The sequence below is a fragment of the Anser brachyrhynchus genome (assembly GCF_964034855.1).
Source record: "Anser brachyrhynchus genome assembly, chromosome: 1".
Taxonomy (NCBI): domain Eukaryota; kingdom Metazoa; phylum Chordata; class Aves; order Anseriformes; family Anatidae; genus Anser; species Anser brachyrhynchus.
In genome coordinates, this window is record NC_137694.1 from 67368464 (window position 1) to 67392733 (window position 24270).

At 39.6% G+C, this 24270-nt stretch overlaps 1 protein-coding gene and 1 long non-coding RNA gene across 5 annotated transcripts in view; one reads left to right on the forward strand and one right to left on the reverse strand.

Moving 5' to 3' along the window:
- Positions 1–24270, reverse strand: part of RERG (RAS like estrogen regulated growth inhibitor) — a 109698-nt gene that overhangs the window by 56508 nt on the left and 28920 nt on the right. The window lies entirely within an intron of this gene.
- Positions 4348–22357, forward strand: LOC308180517. Its single transcript, XR_013940984.1, has 2 exons — positions 4348–21060; positions 21443–22357. It is a non-coding gene; the product is annotated as an uncharacterized lncRNA (long non-coding RNA).

The following is a 24270-nucleotide window of genomic DNA, read 5'->3' on the forward strand; positions in this document are numbered from 1 at the left end:
ATGCATGATGGCCAAATCCTCACATGTTTTCCTCATTTCTTTTGCAAGCAAAGCACCCCTTAAAATCCATAAGCACATTGCTAGATATTCAATAAGTACTTTCAGACTGAGTCAAAGAAAGAGTATTAACCAAGGAATACAAAGGCAGCTTGATTCAGTGTTAATCAGACAACACACAGGTATTCAAGGGATGATAATACTCCTAGAAATACTTATGCTTGATTTAAATAACAGTATTGTACCTTAAAAGCACTATGACAAATGCACAGGAAGAGGTGAGGCAATCTTCTACATCCTTTTTAACTTAAACCGGGGAATAATCTTTGACTGAAGAAGCATCTTTGGCATTTCCTGAGATTTTTCATAATCTTAATCTCTTTTATCGTCACACTATCAAAGTAATCTACTATTGATTTCTACTGTATAATGTCTTCCACAAATACTGTGCTTATTTGTTCTCTAAAATTTGGAAACAATGTGTAAGTGAGGCAATTTTTAATGCACTATTCGTATAGAAGGCAAATAACTTATAGGGGATTCATGACATGAAGGATTAGACTCTGTGACCATGCTCTCTTGCTGTTCTGTGTGTCTATATCTCCACTTCACAATTTACACATAACAGCTTTATTTGCATAGAAGATAATCTAAATCTGTAAGTATTTCATGATCATAAAATTAATGGAACATCCTTTTTTTTTTTTTTTTTTTAAATACAGGCAATTATAGACACCTACAAAAGTATTATGTTATTAATATTCTTGTTGAGTTTCTAAAACCAAGCTTCAAGTACTTAGCATTTAGGTTGCCCACAGTATCTTGTTTAAATTACTTTGTCTGCTATCCAACCTCTAGTTACATGATTGCGTATTATTTTTTCAAGACCTTTGCCATAGTTGATGTACTGGACAGAGGGAGGAAGGCAGAGTCCTGGTAACGAGGTTTCTGTATATTGGAGATCTGACTCATTGATTGGAGAAGGTGAAAACTCTGCAATTAAGTTTGGATCTGGTTCTGTAAAGCTGTACCTGAGAAAAAATGGTCTTAACACATTTGATGCTACAGTAGTGAACACGTTTAGTAAAAGAAAGGTCTTTGCTTCTCAAAGAAAGGTCTTCGTACAGAAAGATTCCATATGGTTAATTACAGCTGGTCATAAATTTGCTGTCAAAACCATTCTTCAACCATAAATTGACTTTTGATTAAAAATAATTTTATGAAACATTCCTCCATATAACAAGTTCATTTAATGAAAGAAAACTATAAAGTAAAACTTTTCTGCACACTGTGTTTCATCGAAGAGAATTAGCTCTCAACTCCCACTGTAGTCAAGACTCAGACTAACATATGTTTTAATTTTGACTCTATTCCACTTAATCCAATGTGCTTCCAAATGAAACACTTCAATATACAGATCCCTTTTATTTTTTTTTTAAGAAAAACAAAATACAACACCCAAGAAGCAAATACAATTATAAAACTCATCCAAGGATCCCTTTATTTGCATCTTCTTTGTTTAGTACAACTGTTATGACGAAGGTCTTTGGTGACTGTTAATAATGCAGCAGCTTTGTTGAGCTGATTAACATTGTGATCTGTGCTTTCAATCTGTACTGACTAAATTGTGCTAATAGATGCTTTACTCTGTAGGCTTTTTTAGGCTCATAAGTGAAGAATTATAATTCCCAGCATTACTGGAATAGCAAGATGTCTTTTGATTTATCCCTTTCAAAGTTCAAAAATGACATATTCAGAAATCTTAGTAAATTAGATAAAGCCCCCATCTAAGATTCTATTTAGTACCTTTTTTTGTTTTTTTGGTCCCATTTTTTTTCCGTAACATTGTGAATTAACTTTAACAAATATTAAAGGCTAAATTTAGTTTCCTGAAATAGAATGAACCCAAACATATTAGCATTTTCCTCATAAATTTTTAGGGATAGGGCTGTGTCTTCTTTCATATTTTTATATTGCAAAGAACCAATTCTGAGTCTTCTATAACATAAATAAAATAATGTTAACAGTGCATAACAATTAGAAAGGGAGATTTAATAAAAATGATCATTCTAGATTTTATAGAATGAGGCACACAAAATGCCTGAAGCAAACATAAAAAGGAATTTGCATTAAGAACCTACAAACTTTATTACTGATGAACAAAAGAAAACACCCACTAAAGTCAATATAAATGGTGAAAGAGAGTCTATACTCTTCACTGACCGAACAGTTCCTCTCATGACTGTTTTTTCATTGTGCTAGGATGCTTTAAGAGGTAAAATTGGATTTGAACTGATGATACATGTGTCTAGAATCTGTTACTTCCTATTTTAAGGGTGTTCATTTAACAATTATTGGATCAAATTTTGCTTTAAGTTGTGGAATTAGCAGCAGTTGAGTTTTATTGATTTCTTTGAAATTACTTTGACCTTTACTCAAACAGACGTTTGCTATTGTCATTCTAAATATGTAGAAGAATGAACAGGTGATAAGAATGCATGATTTTCTTTTAACTTGGTTGGTCCATGGGGTGTTTCAATTTTGATATTTGTGTAGCAGAGATGAAATTGATTCTTAAATTAAATACTAAATCTACTTCCTTATAAAAAAAGGTTGCAAATTATTAATATTATTAAGGCAAATATAAGTTTTGGCTTTGGCTTTTTGTTTTAATGGTGACATAGGGTCATATTTGTATGTGAACCTTTGAAAAGTAGGAAACCAGTTGTTCACCTTCAAGTTGTAGAACCACTTTGAGCTTGGTTTCCTTCTCATGTGGTATTCCAAGACAAGGGAAAAGCACCATTCTGTTCTACAATAAATGGCACAATTAATGCCTAGAATGTAAGCATAAACCTTCCTAACAGGTGAGTGACTGTTATCATAGGGCTTTACAGCTCAAAAATGGAGTTCTAAGGTCTTTTTTATGCTTAGACCAACACTCCTGAGTTCATTTTTCAAGGGAGGATTTGAACAACCCTATTTTTACCAAAAGTGTCTAGATTCTTAGAAAAAGAAATTCAGATCAGGCAATCATATTTTATTTAGAGCAATTAGTCATTACCTTGTCACTGTCAGCGGGGTTCAGTGGGAGTTTCATGTGTACAAAATTGATCTTTGTCTTATTTAAGCACTAAGGATTGCTAACAGTAGCATGAACTACAGCTCTACTGTAACACTTTAATTTCAAACTTGCCCAGCATTTTTCTAAACCCATACTTAATTCTCTGCTCTACTACATCAGATTTATGTTGAGATAAGCTAGTAACATCTTAGTGGCGTCAAACTGTTGTGGCAGAGAAGGGAATCTTGTTCAGAGACTACCTCTTTTCATCTCTTCATCATCTGCTACTTCAGTAACATGAAATGCCCGCTTCCACACTCTGAAAGTAGTGAAATTATACATATGAAAGGCTGTACGATGGCTCTGTCCACTTTCAAAGTCTTCCAGTCAGATATTTAACTAGGACATTCCATCAGGAATGCAGTGCTACTTCAAACCCAGCTATTCCCCAAGCTGTTCCACACCAATCCAGATTTTTAAAGTCTGTGGTGCCGTCAAGATACAAATCTCTCTGTGTTTTCTAGAATTCAATTTCCATGGAAATCATTGAGATTGGAAAATAGGGGGGATCAGACTTTTTCACAGGATTTCACATGCTCCTTAGTTCCTGTCAACTCTACATTGCCATGGGAGCAACCTTCCCTCTGGAATTCCACTGTCTGTTTCTGGTTGACATCAAGAAGTGTTGAGGCATGTGTAAAAACTTTTTTTTTTTTTCTCCCCTGAATCTCAAATAGCTTGCAACGTTCAAATGCAGTCACAATTATATGTTGGTTGTAAGTTCTCAATGTCCTCACTACCGATATTTCATTTCTAAAAGCAGCCTGTTAATGTCAAACATTTCCATTCTAGCATTCAGAGATTATGAGTTTATTGCAGCAGCTGTAATCTTCATGTATTTCAAGGGAAATATATTAGGAGACGTTTTAAATGCATTTTCCTCTATTAACATAAATCTTGGCATCTTGTGTAATAAAGTCAAATAACAGGGCATAAATTATCCTAGAAGTCCTGAAACAATAAAAAGCACTAACAGAAAAATAAAATTAAATTAAGATTTCAGGCTTAAAGTTTTGTGCGAGTTGGGAATGCAGTTCCTAGACACCAGGTAGTCTTCTGTCATCAGGGTACAAAAGCTGAGACGCAGCTAACAGGACACAAAGCTTTTCCATTAGGTTAAATCTCTATTGCTCCACAGTGTGTGGAAAACGTGAGTCACTGCTGTCTGGCTGCTTTGTGGTGGCTTGTGCGTAGCCAGTGCAGGAGCCTCAGGAAAAGTCCTGGGGAGACAACAGAAATGGGCTGGAATCTCCTTATATCCACATTTAAAGTTTTTCCCCTTGTATGCTAGCTATAGACTAGGCTGCTCAGGCCTGAGCTCAATCTAAATAGCTCCAGAAGGTTCCCCAGCTAATGCTCCACGGTGCCCAAGGAATGGTGCATGGACAATGCATCTTTGCAGATGGTGGGTTTGTAGCTGCCGAAACAGCCCCTGGGGGCCCTTGGCAACTTGTACACTCAGCCAGCGTGAGCTGGCAGCAAAACCAACAGCAATCAACCTGCAAGCTGAAATCCCACCCCGACCCTTCCCTCAAAGAGGAGTTTCACTACCGCCCTCTGTAGCAATCCTTGCAGCCCTCACTCAGTCTACTACCCTTCCTTCCAGCCACGCCACTGCCAAAACCCCTGCCTGTGGTCAGCATGAAACACCAGAGCCAGGAGGGAGGCCAGGGTTTCCAGGGCAGGGAAATAAGCCATGAAGAGGGGCCACCCTTTGCTGACACGTGTTAGCAGTGGCTGCATGTGACAGCTGGCTGCAAAAGCTCTCCGGCTGGACAGACACTCTGGGTTGCACATCACAGGCTCAGCAGCTGTCACCAGTGCTAAATGCATCTTGGAGAGAAAAATCTGGTGATGTTTTCTTTTCTGACGCACACATGGAAGCTCATGTTGTTGATGGCAACTGAGCGTGCTGGGTGCTTACTCAGGACTGTGGCTCTGAGTCAGCAACATCTTTCAGCCCAGACACAACACTAAGCTGGAAGTGATGGATCTACTGAGAGGTTGGAAGGTAAGCATGTGTTCCAGTACCCTTACTGGCCTATTGTTTAAACTCTGCACGGATGACAGTGCAGCTGTTCGAAGAAAACAGAGATGGTAACTGATGATGATTCAACTAAACATTTTGGTTAATCTTTTCAATTAAGTCCCTGAATTTACACTTAATTTATATTTAGTTAGATTGTCATGCTTAATAAAATAATGCAGACTTGTTAGGGACTTATTTATGGAAATTTTTTTCAATGAGCGAGATTACAAATAATCTGTTGTGCACTCAATTATTTCAGATGCACTGGTTTACATGACATGCTTTTTTTTCCTGGAGTAGTTGCTTAGCTAAACTGAATGGAGGCTGGCCTGGGGGAGCTGTGATGGAGGGGATATGCAATGGAAATGTGAGTGTTGTACATGGTGACAAGCTTGAGTACCCATAGTCTGGCTGGGAGTTGATCCTGGTACCAGCTTTGGGTAAGTGAAAAACTGGCTCAGGTTTGTCTTCACAAGTGAGTTTCACCTCCCCATCCAACCATGCTGCCCCTCACTGAACAACCATTCCCAGACTTGACACTTGGCTCTCCAGAGAGCAGCCTGTTTGCTTAGATTAAGGTGACTTCAGAGAGACTGCTCACATAAAACCCTCTCTGTCTCTCCCTCATGCAAATGCCTTGTACTTCTTTTGCCCTTTTGCTTACTAGACCTGTGTCTCTGCTAGCTGAACAAACAGAGCTTATCCCAGGAAAGCAGGACCATAGGATGGTAATAAAAACAGAAAAGGCTGTACAGGTGTCCAACCAATTTGTCTATCCTAGGATTCTTAGCTTGATGCTGACAAAATGCTATGGACATTATTTCAACTATATGAAGTTTCTATGCACCCTCAATCCCAATCTTCCATTATTTGTCACCACTTTCTTTGCCTATTCCTCTTCTTTGATTTGGTCCTTATTTATCAACCTATTTGCTGTTATATTTATTGACTGCATAGTTTCAAAATGGAAATGCAAGATGGGGAAATTTCAGAAGAAAGACATTTCTTCAGGAAACATTGCGTAGGTGCTGAAGTCAGTATAGTAAAGCTGTTGATATAGTAGCAAATGCAGTAATATTTTTTTTCTGCCAATGAACAAGTCTTTATGTGCATGTCAAAGCACTCACTCTCCCACTCTCCCAGAACTTTCTTGTACTCTTAGAAAGCTGAAAACTAAAGTGAAAATAGAGTTTCAGGGATTGTACCCTCACAGTGTTTAAAATTGATCTATTTTTTACTATTATTATTTCTTTCTCTTGGCTTGCTCAAGTGTATTTTTAAAGTGTTTTCTTCCATGCATAACTTTTTATAAGCAGCTGAGTTAGAATCAGGTCTGCAAGCTGACGCTCTAGGTAGCCATTTCAGTGTCTACAGCAGGCTCCAGGGAGAACTGGAACAGGTAAAGCACAACATTTCTCTCACTGATGTCAAACAAGAATCTTGCTAGAAGCCCAAACATGGACAAGGTACTTTCCAGTAGCGACCTTTATGCCGTTCAGGGATAAATAAAGAGAAGGTGAGACTTCCATAAATTTTCTAGGCCGGTGTTCTGCATCCTCACGTGCTGTAAAACCTGAAGCAGTTGAGCTCTGAATGCTTGTTTGTGTGGCCTTACATGGCCAAAGCTGCACTGTTGCCTACGTTGGAAATGATTCAGCGGTGGGCAGTGATGGTACCATATCCCTTTTCTGAGCATCCTGTGACAGCAAGTGGCTCACAAGCGGCAATGCATCACACAGCCTGGGTCAGCAACCTCTCTCACTGCTCCACTTGCCCTTGTACTGCTTCTGCTGCAAACCGCTCTACCCACTGAGCGGCTGCTGTTGCCTTTCTGTCAGAATCAGTAAGTACCAAAAGGGAGGCACTGTCTGCTCATTTTTGCCCAGAGTGTTAAAGAAAAGGTGAATGCACTGTATTGAGCTCTTCCTGTTTTATACAGGTTTTATGAATGAATCACTGAAAATAAGGACCCTGAAGTCACCAAATGTATCTCCGTGAAAGCTGAACGATTTTTTTTTTTTTTTTACAGATGTTTGTCTTCTGGGTAAAAGCTTTCTGTTATCCCTCAACCTTTCCAAAGCAATCTATTCCATGGGGTCCATCATCCTTGTGGTTAGATGTTTGTCCTTAAAGCACAATTGAACCTTCCTTACTGCAAATTTAAAGCCATTGTTTTTGTTGTACCCACAGTTACATTATAAATATTGGAGAATTCTACTTGCTGCTCTCTTGGGTTAAAGCAGCTCTAAGTAGAGCAGAGGGATTATTTCACCATTCTTACAGACAATATTCTGGTTTAAACATACTGTTTAATATTTTCCTTATTTGCTTGAGGCTGATTGACTCATGTTCATAGCTTCTGACTCATTATAACCCTCAAATCCTTGCTGGATGAAGTGTTATCTCACCAGACAACCCCCAGGCTGTGTGCATGCCATTAATTTCTTCAGCCTATGTAACACATTTACCACTTTTCTGTAACACAACATTTTTCTAAAAAGAGATGTGTTGGTTTTTTTTTTTGTTTTTTTTTTTTTGTTTTGTTTTTTGTTTTCCTAAAAAGAATGGTCTTTTTGACAATATCTCCAGCTCACCAGGATCATTTTGAAGTCTTATTCTGCTCTCTAGCACACTTACTGTCCATCCTAGCTGGGTATCATAAGCATATTCTCCATCCCAACATCAAAATTATAAATTAGTAAACTGCAAAGTGCCTGCCAGACATCAGAGGATAGCAGAAAATCTTTGCATCTCCTGTACTACACTTGTTCATATGAATTACTTGAAAAAGATCAAGAATGTCACTATAAATTATCACAACCTCCACTTTCATGAATTCCTGATACAGCCCAGCTTATACTTCACGTATCTTTTCCTGTGAAAGAACTGCAAATCTATCAACTGTCTCTCTGCTACTGCTTCTCTCCTCTGTTTAGTTCTTTTTCTAAATCATTTTCTGGGCAGGTCCTCATTAAGTCTTCCCTAGGTGTTCAGTTCTCTTGTAACTAATTCCTAGCTGAACTGGGAATAGCTGCTGCCTTGTGAAATGACTCAAGGCTATCTGTCTCAACTGTTATAAACAGTCCTTGATCTCACTGCAAAGCACCAAAGTATTGCAGTTCATTTGTTTCAGAATAAAACAGCTAGCTGTTAAAATTTTCTTTTTTTGCTTCAGAATAAATACCAACTGTGATTTGAGGTTGAAAGTTCAAATAACTTCTGCCTTTTTGTTCTTGTGAGCACCTTGGTGAGTGATGTACTCAGTCTTGTCCAGCACCCAACTTAGTCATATCATATTTTTATTCCTGACTGCTTCTTTGGACCATAAACATAAGCCTGGCCAATACAAAGGAAGGAAGGCATTACCACTATCAGAGATCTGGTCAAGGAGAATCACAGTAAGCAAGCTTAATGAAGTTAATGCAAGTAAGACTTGGAGAGACTGTTACACTTGAGTACCTACTGAGTGATTCAGGCTGAGATGACGAAATGAAACTTTCTTGGAATGTGCACTAGGATGAACCAGAAAGGGCGATCCTTGGAAACATCTTGTGCCTGAAAAGTTAATTTCTAACTTCTGCCATTTTGTCATTTCTAGTAAAATTCAAAGTTTTGCCTCTTAGAACCATACTTTGGTCTTTGTGTTTACTACTGAGGAAGAAATGTATGATTCTTGGTTATAAAGGTGAGATAAAAATGTAGTCAAATACATTACAATGACTCAAAAATATAAATAAAACACAATAAAACTTTTTTTTTCTTCCTTTTTTTTTTTTTTTTTAATTTAAAACCCCAGTTCTACGAGCTTCTGAAGAAATTACATTATTTGGGGTGAAATCTAGCTCTTAATTTTTGAGTCCTTGGACGTGGCGATATCATTTTGGCCTCTAGTGCAAAACATAGCCAGCAATCTGCGCTTTGAGAATCCATTACTTTTGTCACAATAAGTCAGTGTAATACAGAAACTGCCCAAAGCAAAATAAAACTAACCCAAAGTACTTGAAGATACTATAGCCGTTATATCCATCTGTCTCGCTATTTATAAACTGGTTAGCTGAGGCACTCCACACATTCTGGAGGTAATAACTTGCCATTGCTGTTTATTTTTGCAGGTGCCCTTGAACCAAGTAAAAAAACAAAGTGACACAGGTTTGAGAAGGGGAGAATTTGTTTGCTGCACACAGTGAAACAGTAGGTCCTTTTCTCAAAGCCTGAGAAATGATACATGAACTGCAGTGAAGAATTTCTGGAGTTGGTTCAATTCATTTTGACACTTTAGGGAATACTAATTGAGCATTCAATAGCTTCAACACTGTGGGAGTGGGGTAAGCCAATCCAGGGAAAACCATCAGCCGTGGGGAAACCAATTTCCTCTCTCAAACTTATTGTTCCTCTATGTCAAAGGCAATCCCACGAGAATCTACTTGTTGCTGACACATTCCAGAAATCATTTCATTTTCCCAGTACTTTTTTACTTTTTTTATTTTTTTTAAATCAGCAGAAGCAGGCGCAAGAGTAAGCATCACAAGGCCAAAAGAGAAAAGTAGGCTTATAAAAGAAATGTTTGAGAAGAGAAGCAAGTTAGATAAGAAAAGGCATTACTGCCAAGCCTGCTGGCTTCCACTGCCTTCTGAGTACTATGCTGTGTACTATACATATTATGTACTAGACCAGTCCCTCTGCTGATATGAAATAGAGCAGCTCTGCTGAAATCGTTAGAATTACTTATTTGTTAGATTGTGGTCACTACAAAATGGAGAGGTAGATGACCCTTGGAATCTGAAGCTATGAGGTAAATATTGCTAGCCCTCAGCTACAGCACTCTCAGCTTCTGCTGAAGATGTGACTACACCACATGGAGGATGTGCCCTATCTAGCCTCGTTCTTCAGCTGTTTGAGAAACTATCAGGAAATGAAAGAACTACATGAGAAATAAGACTCTTCCTATCTCTCACCAGAAAAACGTGCCCCCCGTCCCCCCCCCCACTCTCACCCCTGAAATACAGGGCTATATGTCTGTCTCTGAAATGATAGTGAAGACCCTGGACAACCACAGGCACCAAGCAGCACTACAGCAGTGAACATGCAGAAGGAGCAACAGGCACCTCCTAGACGCGCCTCTCTCCCTTTTATGTAGCGTAACTATTCAAAAGAAAAACACAAGATTATTTGCATAATGATTCTTTTATAAAACTAGTCTCTCAACAGTTTCTAAGACATTGCTTCATCTCAAAATCGCCCTCTCCTTTCCTGTAGGGATATTAGTGTCATCTGGAAAATCTAAGTCCACCTGACAACAAATATTCTGGTGAAACTAATAGCAACAGAGCAACAGCTTTCAAATATTCTTAGCAATTCTTGGTTAAGAAGTCAGTATTAAAGATTTACTATGTTTTTCTCCACTTCATTAAAAGCTGTACTTTAATATTTTAAAACTTCCAAAGTTGTGTGCCAATAGTATCACATCTGTCATTGGCAACATTCTGCCGGTGGTAGAATTCAGCTATGGGAGAATCAACTCTGGTTCGCCTTTTGCTGCAGCAGAACAGCAGTAGGCTGTTATTTCTTGTCTACTAGGTATTTTCCCTGAAATTTCAACACATGAAGCTGTTCCTGACTTCTTTACAAAGTTTACTAGTACTGTCATCACTGTTACGCCAGGATCTCACACATTAATTAATTGATCCTCGCAGCACTCCTTCATTAGACGCCAGATTTTCCAGAGAGCTCAGACTCAAATTTTTGAGCATTCAACACCTGAATCAGAGCCAGATTTTCAGAAGAGCTGGGTTCTCATTTCGGTTCTGAAATAAGGAGCAAGTTTTCCAAACTTCCCAACAACCCTCACAGCAGTGCCTGCTGCCCAGATTGTATAAGAAGCTGAGGATCCAGTGTGCTAAACTTTTTTTCTACATATGAATGTTACATTTTGGTGCCTAAATGGGAGGTGATTTCCTTGTAAAGTCTGGCTGTCAGAGTGGGAGGCTGATATCTTTTGAAAATCTGGATTGCTATTGTAAGATTATCACTACTTTGCAGAAGACAAACTGACAGATAGAGTGGGACCCCAGCGCAACAGAACATTTGCATAACAGGTGAAAATGAAATCAGGATTCAAGCTCTCGAGCCATCCGTTTCTGTCCATGTATGTTCTCACAAATTGGCATGCAGTATGTTTCTCTCCCAACAGTGTACGTGTTCAGCTCCAGTGAGAACTGTGTGTCAGCAGTGTGTGAGGTGGGCACTGGCTAAAATGCAAGTGGTGTAGCCTTCTGCATGATGACAGAGCCGCTGCGTGCAACATAGGAAATGAGGCAGAATCAAGCAAGTTCCTGGAAAGCTGCAATATAACACCTTTTCCACCCTCCTCCTTCTGAAGGGGGCTGAGGAAAACAAAGACCTACTGACTATCTGTGGCTGCATCTCAGTATCAAAGCAATCCTAAGATTTGATTTTTTTTTTTTTTCCTGCACTAATTGCAAACTTTTATTGGCTCTGGTTCACAGCTTAAATACTATGTACCATGACGCAGATTCATCATCCACTGCAGCTCCACAAGCCAGCTGCCAAGGGATCCTACTCAGGACAGCACCAGCACAGAAGCAGCCCACAGGACTGAACAAGCTGGTAAGTCCACGCAGCACAAGTAGGCAGATCCTGCCTTGGGTGAAAAGCCACGCAGGACACATTTATAATGCTAAATGACGCAGGACCGGAAAGCAAGATCCGGCAATAGCCCTTGGTCATCCACACTGTTCACTCATTAGGTTGTCCTCACTGTGTTTTGGACCTCACTAACTAGTTCCCTTCAAAACAAATCAGCTGCAAATGGAGTTGGCCTTGACCTCTTTACTTCCGCCAAGTCTCAGGGCTAAGAACTGGCCTTTAGGTCTATTTTGTATAGCAGTACAGGCATAGCCATAGACCCCCCCAGAACAACTAGCCCTGTTAACAGGCAAGGTTAATTACTCTGAGCATGCATACATCCCAGATGACTGTTTTGCTTCAGTTTCCTGAGCAATCATTCAGAGCTCACTTAGTGAGATCTGAACTTTCTGGTTTGCATGGAGTAGCCATGCCCAGGGCTGAAATTACAGAATAGCCCATTCCAAAGCAATGGCAAAACTCAGATGTCACTGGGGCAGGAGTTCAGCTCAAATGAAAGACTTTATAGTTGGTTAAGTGTTATGAATACTTGGTAAGACACAGGAGACAAAGGTTGTCCTTAAGATATCTTATAATCCTTCTCCTCCTTGAAAGCGTAGGCAGAGATAATTTTCCAGGATTCCTATTTAAGCTCTGAAGATTGCAAAGCACTGAAATTTTTTGCTTCTAGTAAAGGTTGATCAATTTATAAGGGACCACAGCAGGACGGAAAAGGCCAAACTTGCAGTTGTGCCACAGACCTCTAGTACAGGCAGGGAGTGTTGGTTGCCCGTCATCTATAAAGGCTGCTGTTTCAAGGTGGGTCCAGAATCTCAAACCCAAAGTGGCAACACTTCACAGCCTCACATTAACTCTGCTTCTCCTGGTCATATAAGCAGTTCCTTATTCACTCCCTCCATACGATATCTTACATTTTAAAAAATACTTCCAATCTGGCCATGTTAATGTGACAGATGGGAATGCTCTGGCAGCTCCCTTCTGATGAAACATTTATAAGGTGTTGTATGGCTTCAGAAAGCAACATATTAGGAAATGGGGGAAGGGAGGAGCTTTCCTATTTTAATTTCAAGCAGCAAGAGCCTGAGTACAGTGAGTCATAGCTCTCCAAACACAAATCGCAAAGCAAAGAACAAAATGGAAAGCAGCAAAGTATAGATTACACAGCTATAGCAAACTATGCTTTTAATCACTGTGGACCTAGATGGTGAGTTGTTTGCAAAATGCCCAGGGAATGGGATGGGATGCCACACACAGGTGTTTTAGCCACAGAGGGAGGTAAATCACAGCTTAATATTGTTATTGGGGCCTAATTCAGCAAGTGACTTAGGGTGTGCTGAGTACTAAGGATGTGAGCAGCTGTACTGATGGACTCATGAACGGTAGGCAAACCGCAGCTCGAGTTCATGGTCCTGCAGCGAGGGACCTGTGCAGCCGCAGCAGGAGAGCTGCCTTCTTCACAGCCAGCTGGGATGTTTACAAAGTTTAGAAAGCAGGAACAGTAATTACCATTGCACAGAATACGAAAGGTGGGTGGGGAAGATATTTCTGGTTTTCCTCACACCCCCTCCTAGCAATATCACTTACATGAGTACTCCCATAATGCGCAATATAATGGTATCCCAGCAACTGTGTTGAAATAATACTATTTTGTACTTTATGTATAGAGTGCTACCTGCGCAAAAGTCAAAGCCCTTTACAAAGACAACAGCCATAATTATCCTAAGGGCCAATTTTGTATAGAGGGAGGCACTGGAATACCAGTGATTTTTGTGCCAATCAAACAGAAGGCACAGATGTGTATTTTTCCTGAAGTCATTACTTATTTATTTTGGCCAAAAGTATGTTCCAGTATGCGCTTCTGGATTGCTTCATCACAAAATTAGCATTTATTAGCTGAGTGGCAAAATAAGGTAGAAGAGGCAAAATCAAGACTAACTCACAAAGAGGTACCATCTTTCATTACTTGATGTTATTTAGAGATGCAGAACTCTCTTGGTTGCTGTGGTCCATCATACCTTTAATCTAGTCTTCATTTTGCTACTGCCAGGTTGCACAGTTAGACAGCTGGGTATGCTTTCCTGTTTACTTAGCTGAAGTCATTGCAATTTAATATTTACTAGCAAGGCTGAAAAAAGAATCCAGCAGGTTTCTTTTTGTTGTTGTTTTTCCAATAGCATTTGATATTTATTAAATTGAAACATTCTGAAGAGCTGGTTTGCTTTTGAGTTTTCCTTCACAACCCAGGAACCTTTTGGATCAGGCAGCAAAAGGGCTGAGTTTCTTAAGGCTCTTGGCAGGCACTGCCTCTGGGGAAGAGAGCCAAGGTGTCTGCCCCAGAGTCCTAGTCCCATGGCTCTTTCTTTTTATAGAGAATTTTAAAATACAGCTCTTGTCAGAATAACGCCAGATTTTGAACTATTGAAATTCTCTATTAAGCAGAATCACCTTCCCATGCAGAACTGCAATATTTATGCACACAACACCATTGCCAGAGGCACCAAAATACAAAGGAGTCCTGTTTGGAGTGTTATCCAACCCACACTAGTATTACAAATGATAAAGCAGTGTCTTTCTAGAGCACATGTGAAATAGGTCTCCTCTCATTGACTCATTGCCACCCAGATGACCAAGTCTAACTGGAAATGAGTGCCTTGTTAGATCTTGGATATAACCCAGATGCTTCTCATTGGCTTTTCCGATCCAAAATACACTCCAAGGTTTAACAGCCATGATATTTTTAGACCATCTTCCATCTTAGAGCTTCGTAACAGTCCATGGACGTGGAGGAAATATTACAAGCCCCCATTTTGCAACAGAGGAGGCTGAAAGCGGGAGGTTGCCAAAGATCACAGTGTGGTTCCAAGGCAGCATGGGGAGAACAGGACAGATGGCCACCCGCGCAGGAGAGAGGAGCTGTGTTATTTCTGGCACGCTCAGGCACCTCCATTCTGCCAACCTCCACTCCGGAAGCTGAAATGGCTGTAGGAGCCCTTCATTTTCTGTCCAGAAATGTCATGTAACACTGCTTTGTGCTTTTCAACAGAATCCACACTTTCCCCCCAAGAAGGCTGTGTTTCAGGAGTAAGGGAAATGACTTGCTTCGCCCACATTATACTGGACAGGCACAACACAGCTTGCAATGCTCCGAGTGGCAAACATGCCAAAAGGGAAATATTATCTTGGCAAAATACTAACTTCCCTAGCTGTGCAAACTACGAGCAAACATTCTCTTGCCCCTCTCCACACCCAGCTTCAACATCCTTAACAGAGGGGGCACATGAAAAAATAGTGGCTATTCTGGCTAGTGCAAGCCACACAAAGTAGCTTCTGACTGATCACTTGCCCCTTGGGGATGTGAGCAGCACCAATGCTAGAAGCCAAAAAAGAATCATGCTGAGAATATAGCTCCACACCCCTGTTGGGTTCCAGCTGGGCCCCACAGGGATTTAGAGACTAAATATTTCATTTACCCTGCAGAAGGCACTATCGTGTTTTCTCAGGAGCTTGATATTGCTCAATGGCATTCATCTTGCAGGGCACAGAGAACTTCAGCATCCTAGGCTGTTACCATTTATAGAGTTTTGGGAATGAGTGAAACATGCTGTCTGCACTGTATGTCATCTGTTACCATGGCCTGGAAGCATTCATTTCCAGATAGATGAACAGTAAAAGTAAAGTAAAAGTTGTAGTAAATACATGGCATATAGCTGTACACTACACTAGAACTGCTGTGAAAAGCAAATCAACCACATCCTTTTCTTCCGAAACCTTCTGCCATCTGCACTCTAAACAATGATCTAATTTTGCTAGATCTGGCCTGGCAGAACTTCTTTCTCTCAAATTAGCTGCTGTGCACCTGCTTACCCAGTGCCGGTAAATTTGACCTACAAAGTATAAACTCACTTTTGCATCCCTAGGTCTGTCTGTATTGCAGTACATGGACTATGAATAATTAACTACAGTCATCTGTAACAAAGACATCCAATTTGGCACATGAATTCAGTTTTTTGAGCTGCAGCTAAATTCAGCACTTGAAGATATTTTCAAATGAAGTTTTCTAATTCTCACATTGATTCACTTTCAGGACTATAAGAAGTGACAAAGACCCGCACTTATATTCCTCCCTAACAGCAAGACTGTAAGTGCAGTTCTTTGTCACTTCTTGTATTCCCAAAATGAATCAATGTGGGAATAACAAACATCATCTCATCTTGCCCTATTAATTCTTGTGAATGATAAGTCTCTTTAGTTCAGAAACATTTTTATAAATGTTTCCTTCTGTCTTCCCATTTACGGGTTTCTAGTTCACTTAGACATGGACTTTAATGCCCACTGATTAGGAAAACTTGTCTGGTTTTAAGTTGTTCACATGTATGCCATTGAAAAGTGAAACTCTCTGCCTATCTGCAGCTATGTTGTACAAGGCCAATAGTTTAGCTGCACCATGTGAATCAACAGTAACGAGACCTCAAAACCCTAGGGAATACATGATCGCCATGAACCCTGAATAAAAATGGAGAGCGAGTGCAGAGCAAGGCTGGAACACCAGGAAGGCATATGCAGAAATGGTGGGGGATCTGGAGGAGGTGGCAGTCAGAGATGGGACAGAACTAGTCTATGAGGCCACAGGCAAAAAAAGACCTTCAATATGCCCTTTTTCCTATAGTTCACAGACTGAGCTGAGAAGAAGGGACAAGGAACAAAATAATGTGGACTAACAAAAGATTAACCACACATAGACCAAATGAATGTCATGAGACTCAAGTATAAAAGGATCATGGGTGCCCAGTTTAGGAATGTGTTGGAGCTATCTTCTTCCAAGCCAGTGCTTTGTATTTTGCATGTTTATATGTCTAGATGTACGTATTTTACTGTGGAACTATTTCCAGGCAGTCTTTTGCTCTGGGAGTCCTCATCATGAAGATCTTGGTTCTTGTGCCCTTCTTACTCTGTGTCTCCGTAGCACCTAACAGAATCCAGCCCTGTGTGCTGAGAACAGAAATGCTACAGCTACAGGAATGACTAACCAGGAGCAGGAACACCAGTGCAGTCCTTTTATTTATATTTATTTTTTTCCAGATGTGGGTCCCAAGATCAAGATGAGATGTCTAAAGAGGTGAGTTTACAATGCAAACTTTTCTTCAGCTGAGGCTTTATGTGTATTATTGGAACATAATATGCTTCAGATGACTATCTGTTTGTCAAATTTGGCTGGAGTTTGGTCAACTAATGATTAAAAAGAGACGGAGAGATAGAGCAATATAGAATTCTTGAAAATAGTGGTTTCCTTAGGAAAACAGGACCACAAAGACAACAGTAAAATGGGATATTTGAATTCACATGACATTTTCTCATTCCGCATCTTTTCTGATGACAGCTTACACACAGTTTTTCAGAAGCACCTCCTCTTATTGTTTTTTCCATCCCAATTAGACGTGTGTTTCTTGAGCAATTAAAGTCACACCTCCCAAATTCTTAGAGATGGAATTATAGTGTATGAAATAATGGACCACAAGCAAATTAATTTGAGATGAAAAGAGTAAACACAAAGCACATTTAAGATACTGTCACATCAATATATCCCAATGTCCTTGCACATCCAGAAACATCTTCTACACTGTGATTCTACTAGACAAGTTCTGTGGTTTTTTAATCATGTACCATTCCCTTTCACTTTTTTTTTTTTTTTATTGAGCAATAGCAAATCCAAATTCCATATAGTTCTATAGGAATTACCATTCCAAGCACACTTCTGCTTAGGAAAGATTCATTCAACAACATGTGAAAGTTAAATCATTATTTAAAACTACAAATTTCTCTTGTTCCTTCCTACTCCCCACATGCAACTAAGTGGGCTAGGATCAGTGACTTCTACTCTCTCTCTCCCTCCAAAGGAACACACACTTTGCTCAGGACTATTCCATGCACAGATTCTCTGAGACTTGTTAGTTACTCCCAAATATCTTTCCTTAATAGTCTTCCACTGCTATTAAAAGAATTTGAGCGTGTAACAGGTTTCACTCCTTCACTAAGATTTTTTCAAGTCGAGTCCTCTCATTTCTTTAGTACAAATTTCCTGAGACAAATCTATCAACTTTCCAAAAACACCTCTCCTTTTTAAGCTGGGAAATGATAAAAGTTACTTGTTTTTCACAGGAAAAGAGATGTTACCAAGTTGTTCTAATCAAATTTAGCTTTACTCTTATTTTCTATTCTTTCTGCAGCTTCAGCTGGACTTGTACCTCCATTACAGGTTTGGAACCGGTGAAATGGGTTTTATATGGTCAGTTTCAATTTATATGAATCAAAGCTTTTATACTAGTGTCAGGCATTGTTATCTACTTTCCATCTTCAGAAGATAACTATCAAGAGATATTTGAAGTCTTCTCAAACACAATATATTTTGCTTTGACATTTTCAGAGCTTTAAATCAGATTTACACTTAAAAACCTTCTTTGTGGTTTCAGTCCCCAGCACAGTTGAAACAAGCTTTAAAGGATAACAGTGTTTGTTTAAACAGATATTCAACAAATCATGTGGAAGCAATGACCTCTTCATATTAAGATATGACATTTATGTAAAAAACATCTCTAGCTAAGTTATTCTGAGTGGGTAAAGCCGACAAGTTTCTAGGCTCTTTTCCTAACTCACTTCTGAACACCGGTAGCAGGAAATGTATTGTGGTACATTGTGATTTATTCTTAAATAAATATACACCTGGCTGCACCATCTGCTTTGCTAAACATTGTTCATTTCTTCCTCAGTAACAAAGAAATCATGTAAAGCTATGTCAAATGTGCTAACATTTACAAAATACTGTCCAATAAAATACAGCAACAAAATATGCTGTGAAATGTACCCATGACACACCTTGTTGGTATGCTGAGCGATGGAGATTTAGCAAAGAAAAATGTTGCTCATAAAATGTAGAAATCTACATGATGATACAGTTGAAACAAAACTATATTCCCATCTCAAGCCAAGCTTCTCTCAGGCTTGGTAAACTCTGCTCAACTTTGATGTGCTTTTTCTTTTCTTGAGAATTTCTGTATTTTTATGCTCTAGTTTAAGCAGAAGCAAGGAGCCCCACAAATCTCATTAGAAAGTATATTCTTGCAAGACTTTCAAACTATGTTAGGATGTTCCAATACTTTCAATAATAGAATAGGAAGAGATTTTTTTTTGTTGTTTTATTCTGATCAAGTTATATGAAACAGTTTAAGATACTTTTTAACAGTAAAATCTCTTACACAAGAGAGTAGTTTCATGATAAGATTTGATACAAACCAGCTCCCCTTTTTTTCTTTATTTTTTTCTCGAGTTTTTCACTAATTGTTATAAACCATCTTCTTCCTAGACCTGCAAAAGGTGAAATGTGTTCATGTGCAATGGAGCATTTTAAGGCCTTAGTTCTTCGTCACAATTCCTAGTGTAACGATACAGGATATAAGCACTGTAGAGGCCATTTGATGGTCCTTAGTACAAGGCTGTATGCCTAAAGAACAAATCTAATAAAACAAGTAATGATAGGAGGACTACTTTGCCTCCATCTTGGTAATGCTCCACTGATTTAAACTTTCCCTCTCTCCTTCTGTCTTCCCCTTTTCCTCTCTCCCCCCCGGCCCATATGGTATATGTTATCGGTGCATAGACTCTCTTAAGCAGATCTGTCTCCACATATGCTGGAGTAGGATCTAACCATACATACTGCAAGCCAGTTAAGTCTGTCTGGAAAAAATGAAAAACAAGACAGATAAAATCATGAAGATCTATGAAAAACTGAAGCAAAACAATGTAAAGTTTTCAATATATAATCTGCTTCTCAAATGTGAAGCCCATTGGAAATTTTGCTCATTAAGAACAAGCACTCATATTGCCCGTGTCCTCTGTTTTAGTGAAACCAAGTATATCTAGTTTATCTGTTTGATAAACTCTCCCTGTATCAGCATATGAATATAATTCTTTTAGCAGCTGAAAGATTATGTTTTTGCTGGATAACTCATAGGTTACACAGACAAAAATATCACATCATTAGCAAGGCCAGTATCAAATGTAACTATAAATCATCAGCATTCAGCTTTTACTCCCAGATATATTGCTTTTAATTTTGAAAATACATGGTTAGATAAATCATTTTCTTCATCAAGAGTGAGAAATTAAATCCCAGTTTTAAAACTGTGTTCCAGCATCACACTAACTACTTGTTATGCTCTTTCTCACAGCATGTAGGGATGTTCTTTGAGCTCTGGTTGACCGGTCATGAATATTATTCTCTGTTTCAGTAGCTGGAACTGCACAGTCCACTGTTGCACATGTCAAAGCTATCTGTACAGCTAACAGCCCCTCCCAAATTATTCCATACTCTGATATGCTGGTATTTATTTCCTATCTGTTTCAATGGGCTTAGATAACAAAGTGTGATGCATGCTTTTATCACGGCATCTTACCTCCAACCAGCTTCACTCCATATTAACCAGCCAAGCAAATAGCTTAGAGCTGCCAGGAGCAATGAGACCCCAAGATGAAAGCTCTGCCACTGTAGTTGCCCTGGCGCTTGTGCTTGCTGGCCCCTGGGCAGCTGTCTCTCCATCACCTTCCCCACCAGGGAGGGTTGGGAGCAGCCCAGGACAAAGCCCTGATGGGAAACACAGTCTGTGACTGAGGAGAAACAGGGGATCAGGTGGTACAGATGAGCTGATTGCAGTACTTCTTTTAAATTGCAAGTCCTGGGCTGCTTAGGTCAGACTAACTTTGGAGGGTGTGGGTTTGGTTCTTTTCTGGTGAGCAGAAAATGGTTCAGAAATTAATATGGTGCTGGTCCTGGGCAGAAACTCAAAATAATTCATGATCTGGAAATGAGGTAAAAAACATGATGAAAAAACCTCATGTGCTACAAAGTTGCTGAGGAGTTCTGTCTTATGTCTCATGCTTCTACATCTCCACCTTCTCATGGAACATCTGAATAAATCCCACTGCCTCTTTGATTCGTGGATAAGTGGCAAAGTTTTTTGTTTGTAAGGACAAGTGCCTGGTTGTGCACCTGAAGAGAAAGCACTTACCTGCCTGAGGCAGGGTAAGGACTGTGGAGCTCTGATAATGCAGCAGAAGACCTGTCTTGTAGTCTTTGGAGTGTGATTTGCACCCAAAGGAATAGATTCCTCTTTTGGCTGGAAATTAATGTACGCCATAGCTACCACCATGGGAATGCAAGTTCAGAAAACTGTGAGGGAGTGATGCTACAAAGGTAAGGCCCCCCCACAGAAATCAGTAATTTTCTGGGGATATAGTATTATGGAAAATGCCAAACCAAAGAGATTTTCTTACAATAGGAAGACATGGCTAGTAAACACAATAATCGTTTAGAAGAAATTCAAAATTCTTGTTGTCTGGGTATTCATCTATCATACTCTCAAATACTGTGTTTGCTGTAGCCATCTGATATAATTGACTTTTCATTTTAAATGCTTTAATACAACATATGTATAATGTATGTGTATATGTATGTAAAAATATAAAGCTTGCTATGTGTGGTTCCTGTAGCAACACAAACTACTGTACGGTGTCTCGAAGCAAATAATGATTTGGTGCCTGGATATGTAAGAGGCATTTTCATGTCCTCCATTAAGGTGATGAATACATACCGTGCTGATAGTGTAAAGCAAGCAAAGAAGCAGGAAGAAGTATTTTCTGTTATTCAGTCCTGCAGAAGGGAATACAGGGAAGGCTCTATCTTCTGGACAGAGTTAAAGAAGCAAAGGAGAAGCCTTTGGAGATTGTATCTGGAGTAGCCTGGGCAATTTTTCTGTTCTGCATTTCTTGGGCAGAGAGCCGCTTGAAACATTTCCAGCTAATATTGCTGTGTTTTTTTTGTGTTTGTGGTTTATTTTATTGTATTTTTTTACTGGGGAATGTCAATTCACGGAAATCAACAAGTTCCATGGGAATATGCTTAAATATGTTTTTATTGCACAAAAAAAAGAAAAAAATGGTGCTGACAAGGTCAAGGAATGTTCTGATGCTTCATTTCAAACTTACTGGTTTTAACATCTCATATTGTATAAAACTTTAAACAGAGGCAAAAATGAACTTTTTTTTTTTTTTTAAATTTTAAATAAGAGAATCACTTTAGAGGCAACTTCTGTAATTGTGTGGAGCTGGAAACAGAGTGTACTGAAAATACCAGGTCTTGTGTGGAGTTACAATCCCTGCTGTTGTTAGTGTCTATTAAAAAGTCATAGTCTGTGTGGAAGAGCGTGGACAGGGCTATGAGGCTATCTGAGGAACCAATGTGGTGCAGTTATTGATGTGTTTAAAAGAGGGCTTTGCATCACTTGTGTATTTCTAAGCCTGGAACTGCAGTTTCTTGCTAATGCTTTTTGTAAAGGTATGGTATACAAGCTTTGGGAAAAAGATGCTACATGTACAGAAAGTCTACTCTAAAGCTTTCATTCACTTTTATCCCTTTTGAATATTAATACTGGATTACTTGCATTGCACTTGTTATCTTGTAGGAGTGTGGCTTTAATAAATCCTGAACTGTGGTCTGTGAGGCTCCAAGCCCGCTTCTGTGAACAGTTGTATATGCTGAAATATACATTTAACCTTCTGATGTGATAAAATATGAATGTACCATATCCATTTTGTTTTTCATTAGCAGTCTCTGCTTGAGAACATTGACAGGGCACGTTCAAGTACTTTAGCTTCTCAGTTTTTCCTTTTTTTCCCCCAGGTTTCTTCATGTGTGTTTTTTTCTTTTTTTTTCTGTTGTTGTTTTGTTTTTTGGAGGGGGGGTAGTGGGGGTGGAAGAGTGTCTGTTGTGGTTTTTAGCCTTGCAATAAATGTTGAGAGATTTACTTGTCCTTGAGAACAAAATATATGTGCACATGAAACTCTTCTAGAGAATAAGTGTTCTTTCATAATTTAGATGCTTGTGATCATCTCCTTCTGGGCTAAAAGTGTTTTTTCTTCTAGAGTTAGTCTATTTGAAGCAAAGGAATCCATTTCAACTAAATCTAACAAAACCTTTTACAAAGGGCAATGTCATTTTTGCAATAAGACTATACACAGACTGCTTAACTTCCTCGCATGCAAAAGGTACCTATATTCAGGCCAGAAAGGTTAGACCCAGTGGGTGCCTTTTGTCTGGTAGTGGAAGAAGAACTCAGTGGTATGAGCACGCAGTGGGGCCTCGTGCTGAAGACGGTAGCCAGACCCCACTGTCTGACCCCTGAGGGGAAACACTTCTACCCATCCAACGTTGAGGTAGACAAGCCTGATGTGAATTGAATAGCATGGGGGTCAGACCTTTTGCAACCCCACTTCAAAGGCCCCCTCCCACCATGCAAGCAAGACGCTTTCTCTTATTTATCTAGCTTTACTCTGAACTTATGTTATTCATATACAAAGTTTCATATATCTTTCTTTAGCAGTTGTTTCCCAATGCCTTTCCTGTGTGCTTTGGAGCGCAAGCTGAGCACCCAATGTACATCAAGGTGCATCCTCAACACCTAATGAGAAAAGTCTGAAGATGCAATCTAATTTATGAGTTATATTAAGTTCCAGACATATAACTTATGCTAATGCAAATGAGAGCCAATTTCAGTATAGTGTAGTCACATATTCCTCAGAATGATCTAGAAGATGTTTTTAAATGATCCTAGTTCATTGTAGTGTATTTATGAGCATGTGTACTTCCAGCAGCTACTTTTTTTGCATGGCGTTGGATTTTTTTCTTCCTTATTTTTTTTTCCTGCTCTTGTTCTTAGTTTGGTTCAGCTGATGGGGGCAAAAACGCCTACAGGCTGGTGTCCATGAGGCCTAGGTAAAGGGCCATCCCTTCATGCAGGGAGACCACAGCACACAGCAATGGTGGGAGCTACTGGGGTAGTAAGATCAGGGATGGGTTGCCTTTTGATCTGCAGTATCCTCCTCCCTCTCCTCAGTCCTATCCTTGTCAGTGGTACCCAGCCACGTCTCAAGCTGCTGCCATGAGCAGCACTGAATGATGAGTGGAGGAACAAAATGAATGCCGTCAACACCCCAGCCTGAAAATGTTCTTGCAACTTTCATCCAGCGTCCAGCCCTGAAAAGACTGGTGTTAAGATAAGCTCTGGCCCAGTGATTTGGGACTGTTGTCTGTTACCTCAGGTACTCTGCTCCTCCATCCCATGCTGTGTCTGCATTGTTGGCTGAGCACTGGACTGGACTCAGGGTAATTCTGCAGCCTGTCGATGCTATTTGGATGCCACTCTGCTCCTGGGTGCAAACTTTGGACATCTCCAAAGCACAGGAGATAAAGTGGGTTCATTTCTTATTCTGGGGATCAGGCGTGCCTCCACATGCTTTGGTGTTCTCCACTGCCCAAAGTGCTTTGTGGCAGTGTTTCCCCTGTGGCGTTCGTTCCTTTGAGGAACCAGTTGTCCAGAAATTGTCATGTGCTCAATGCTGCATGGCA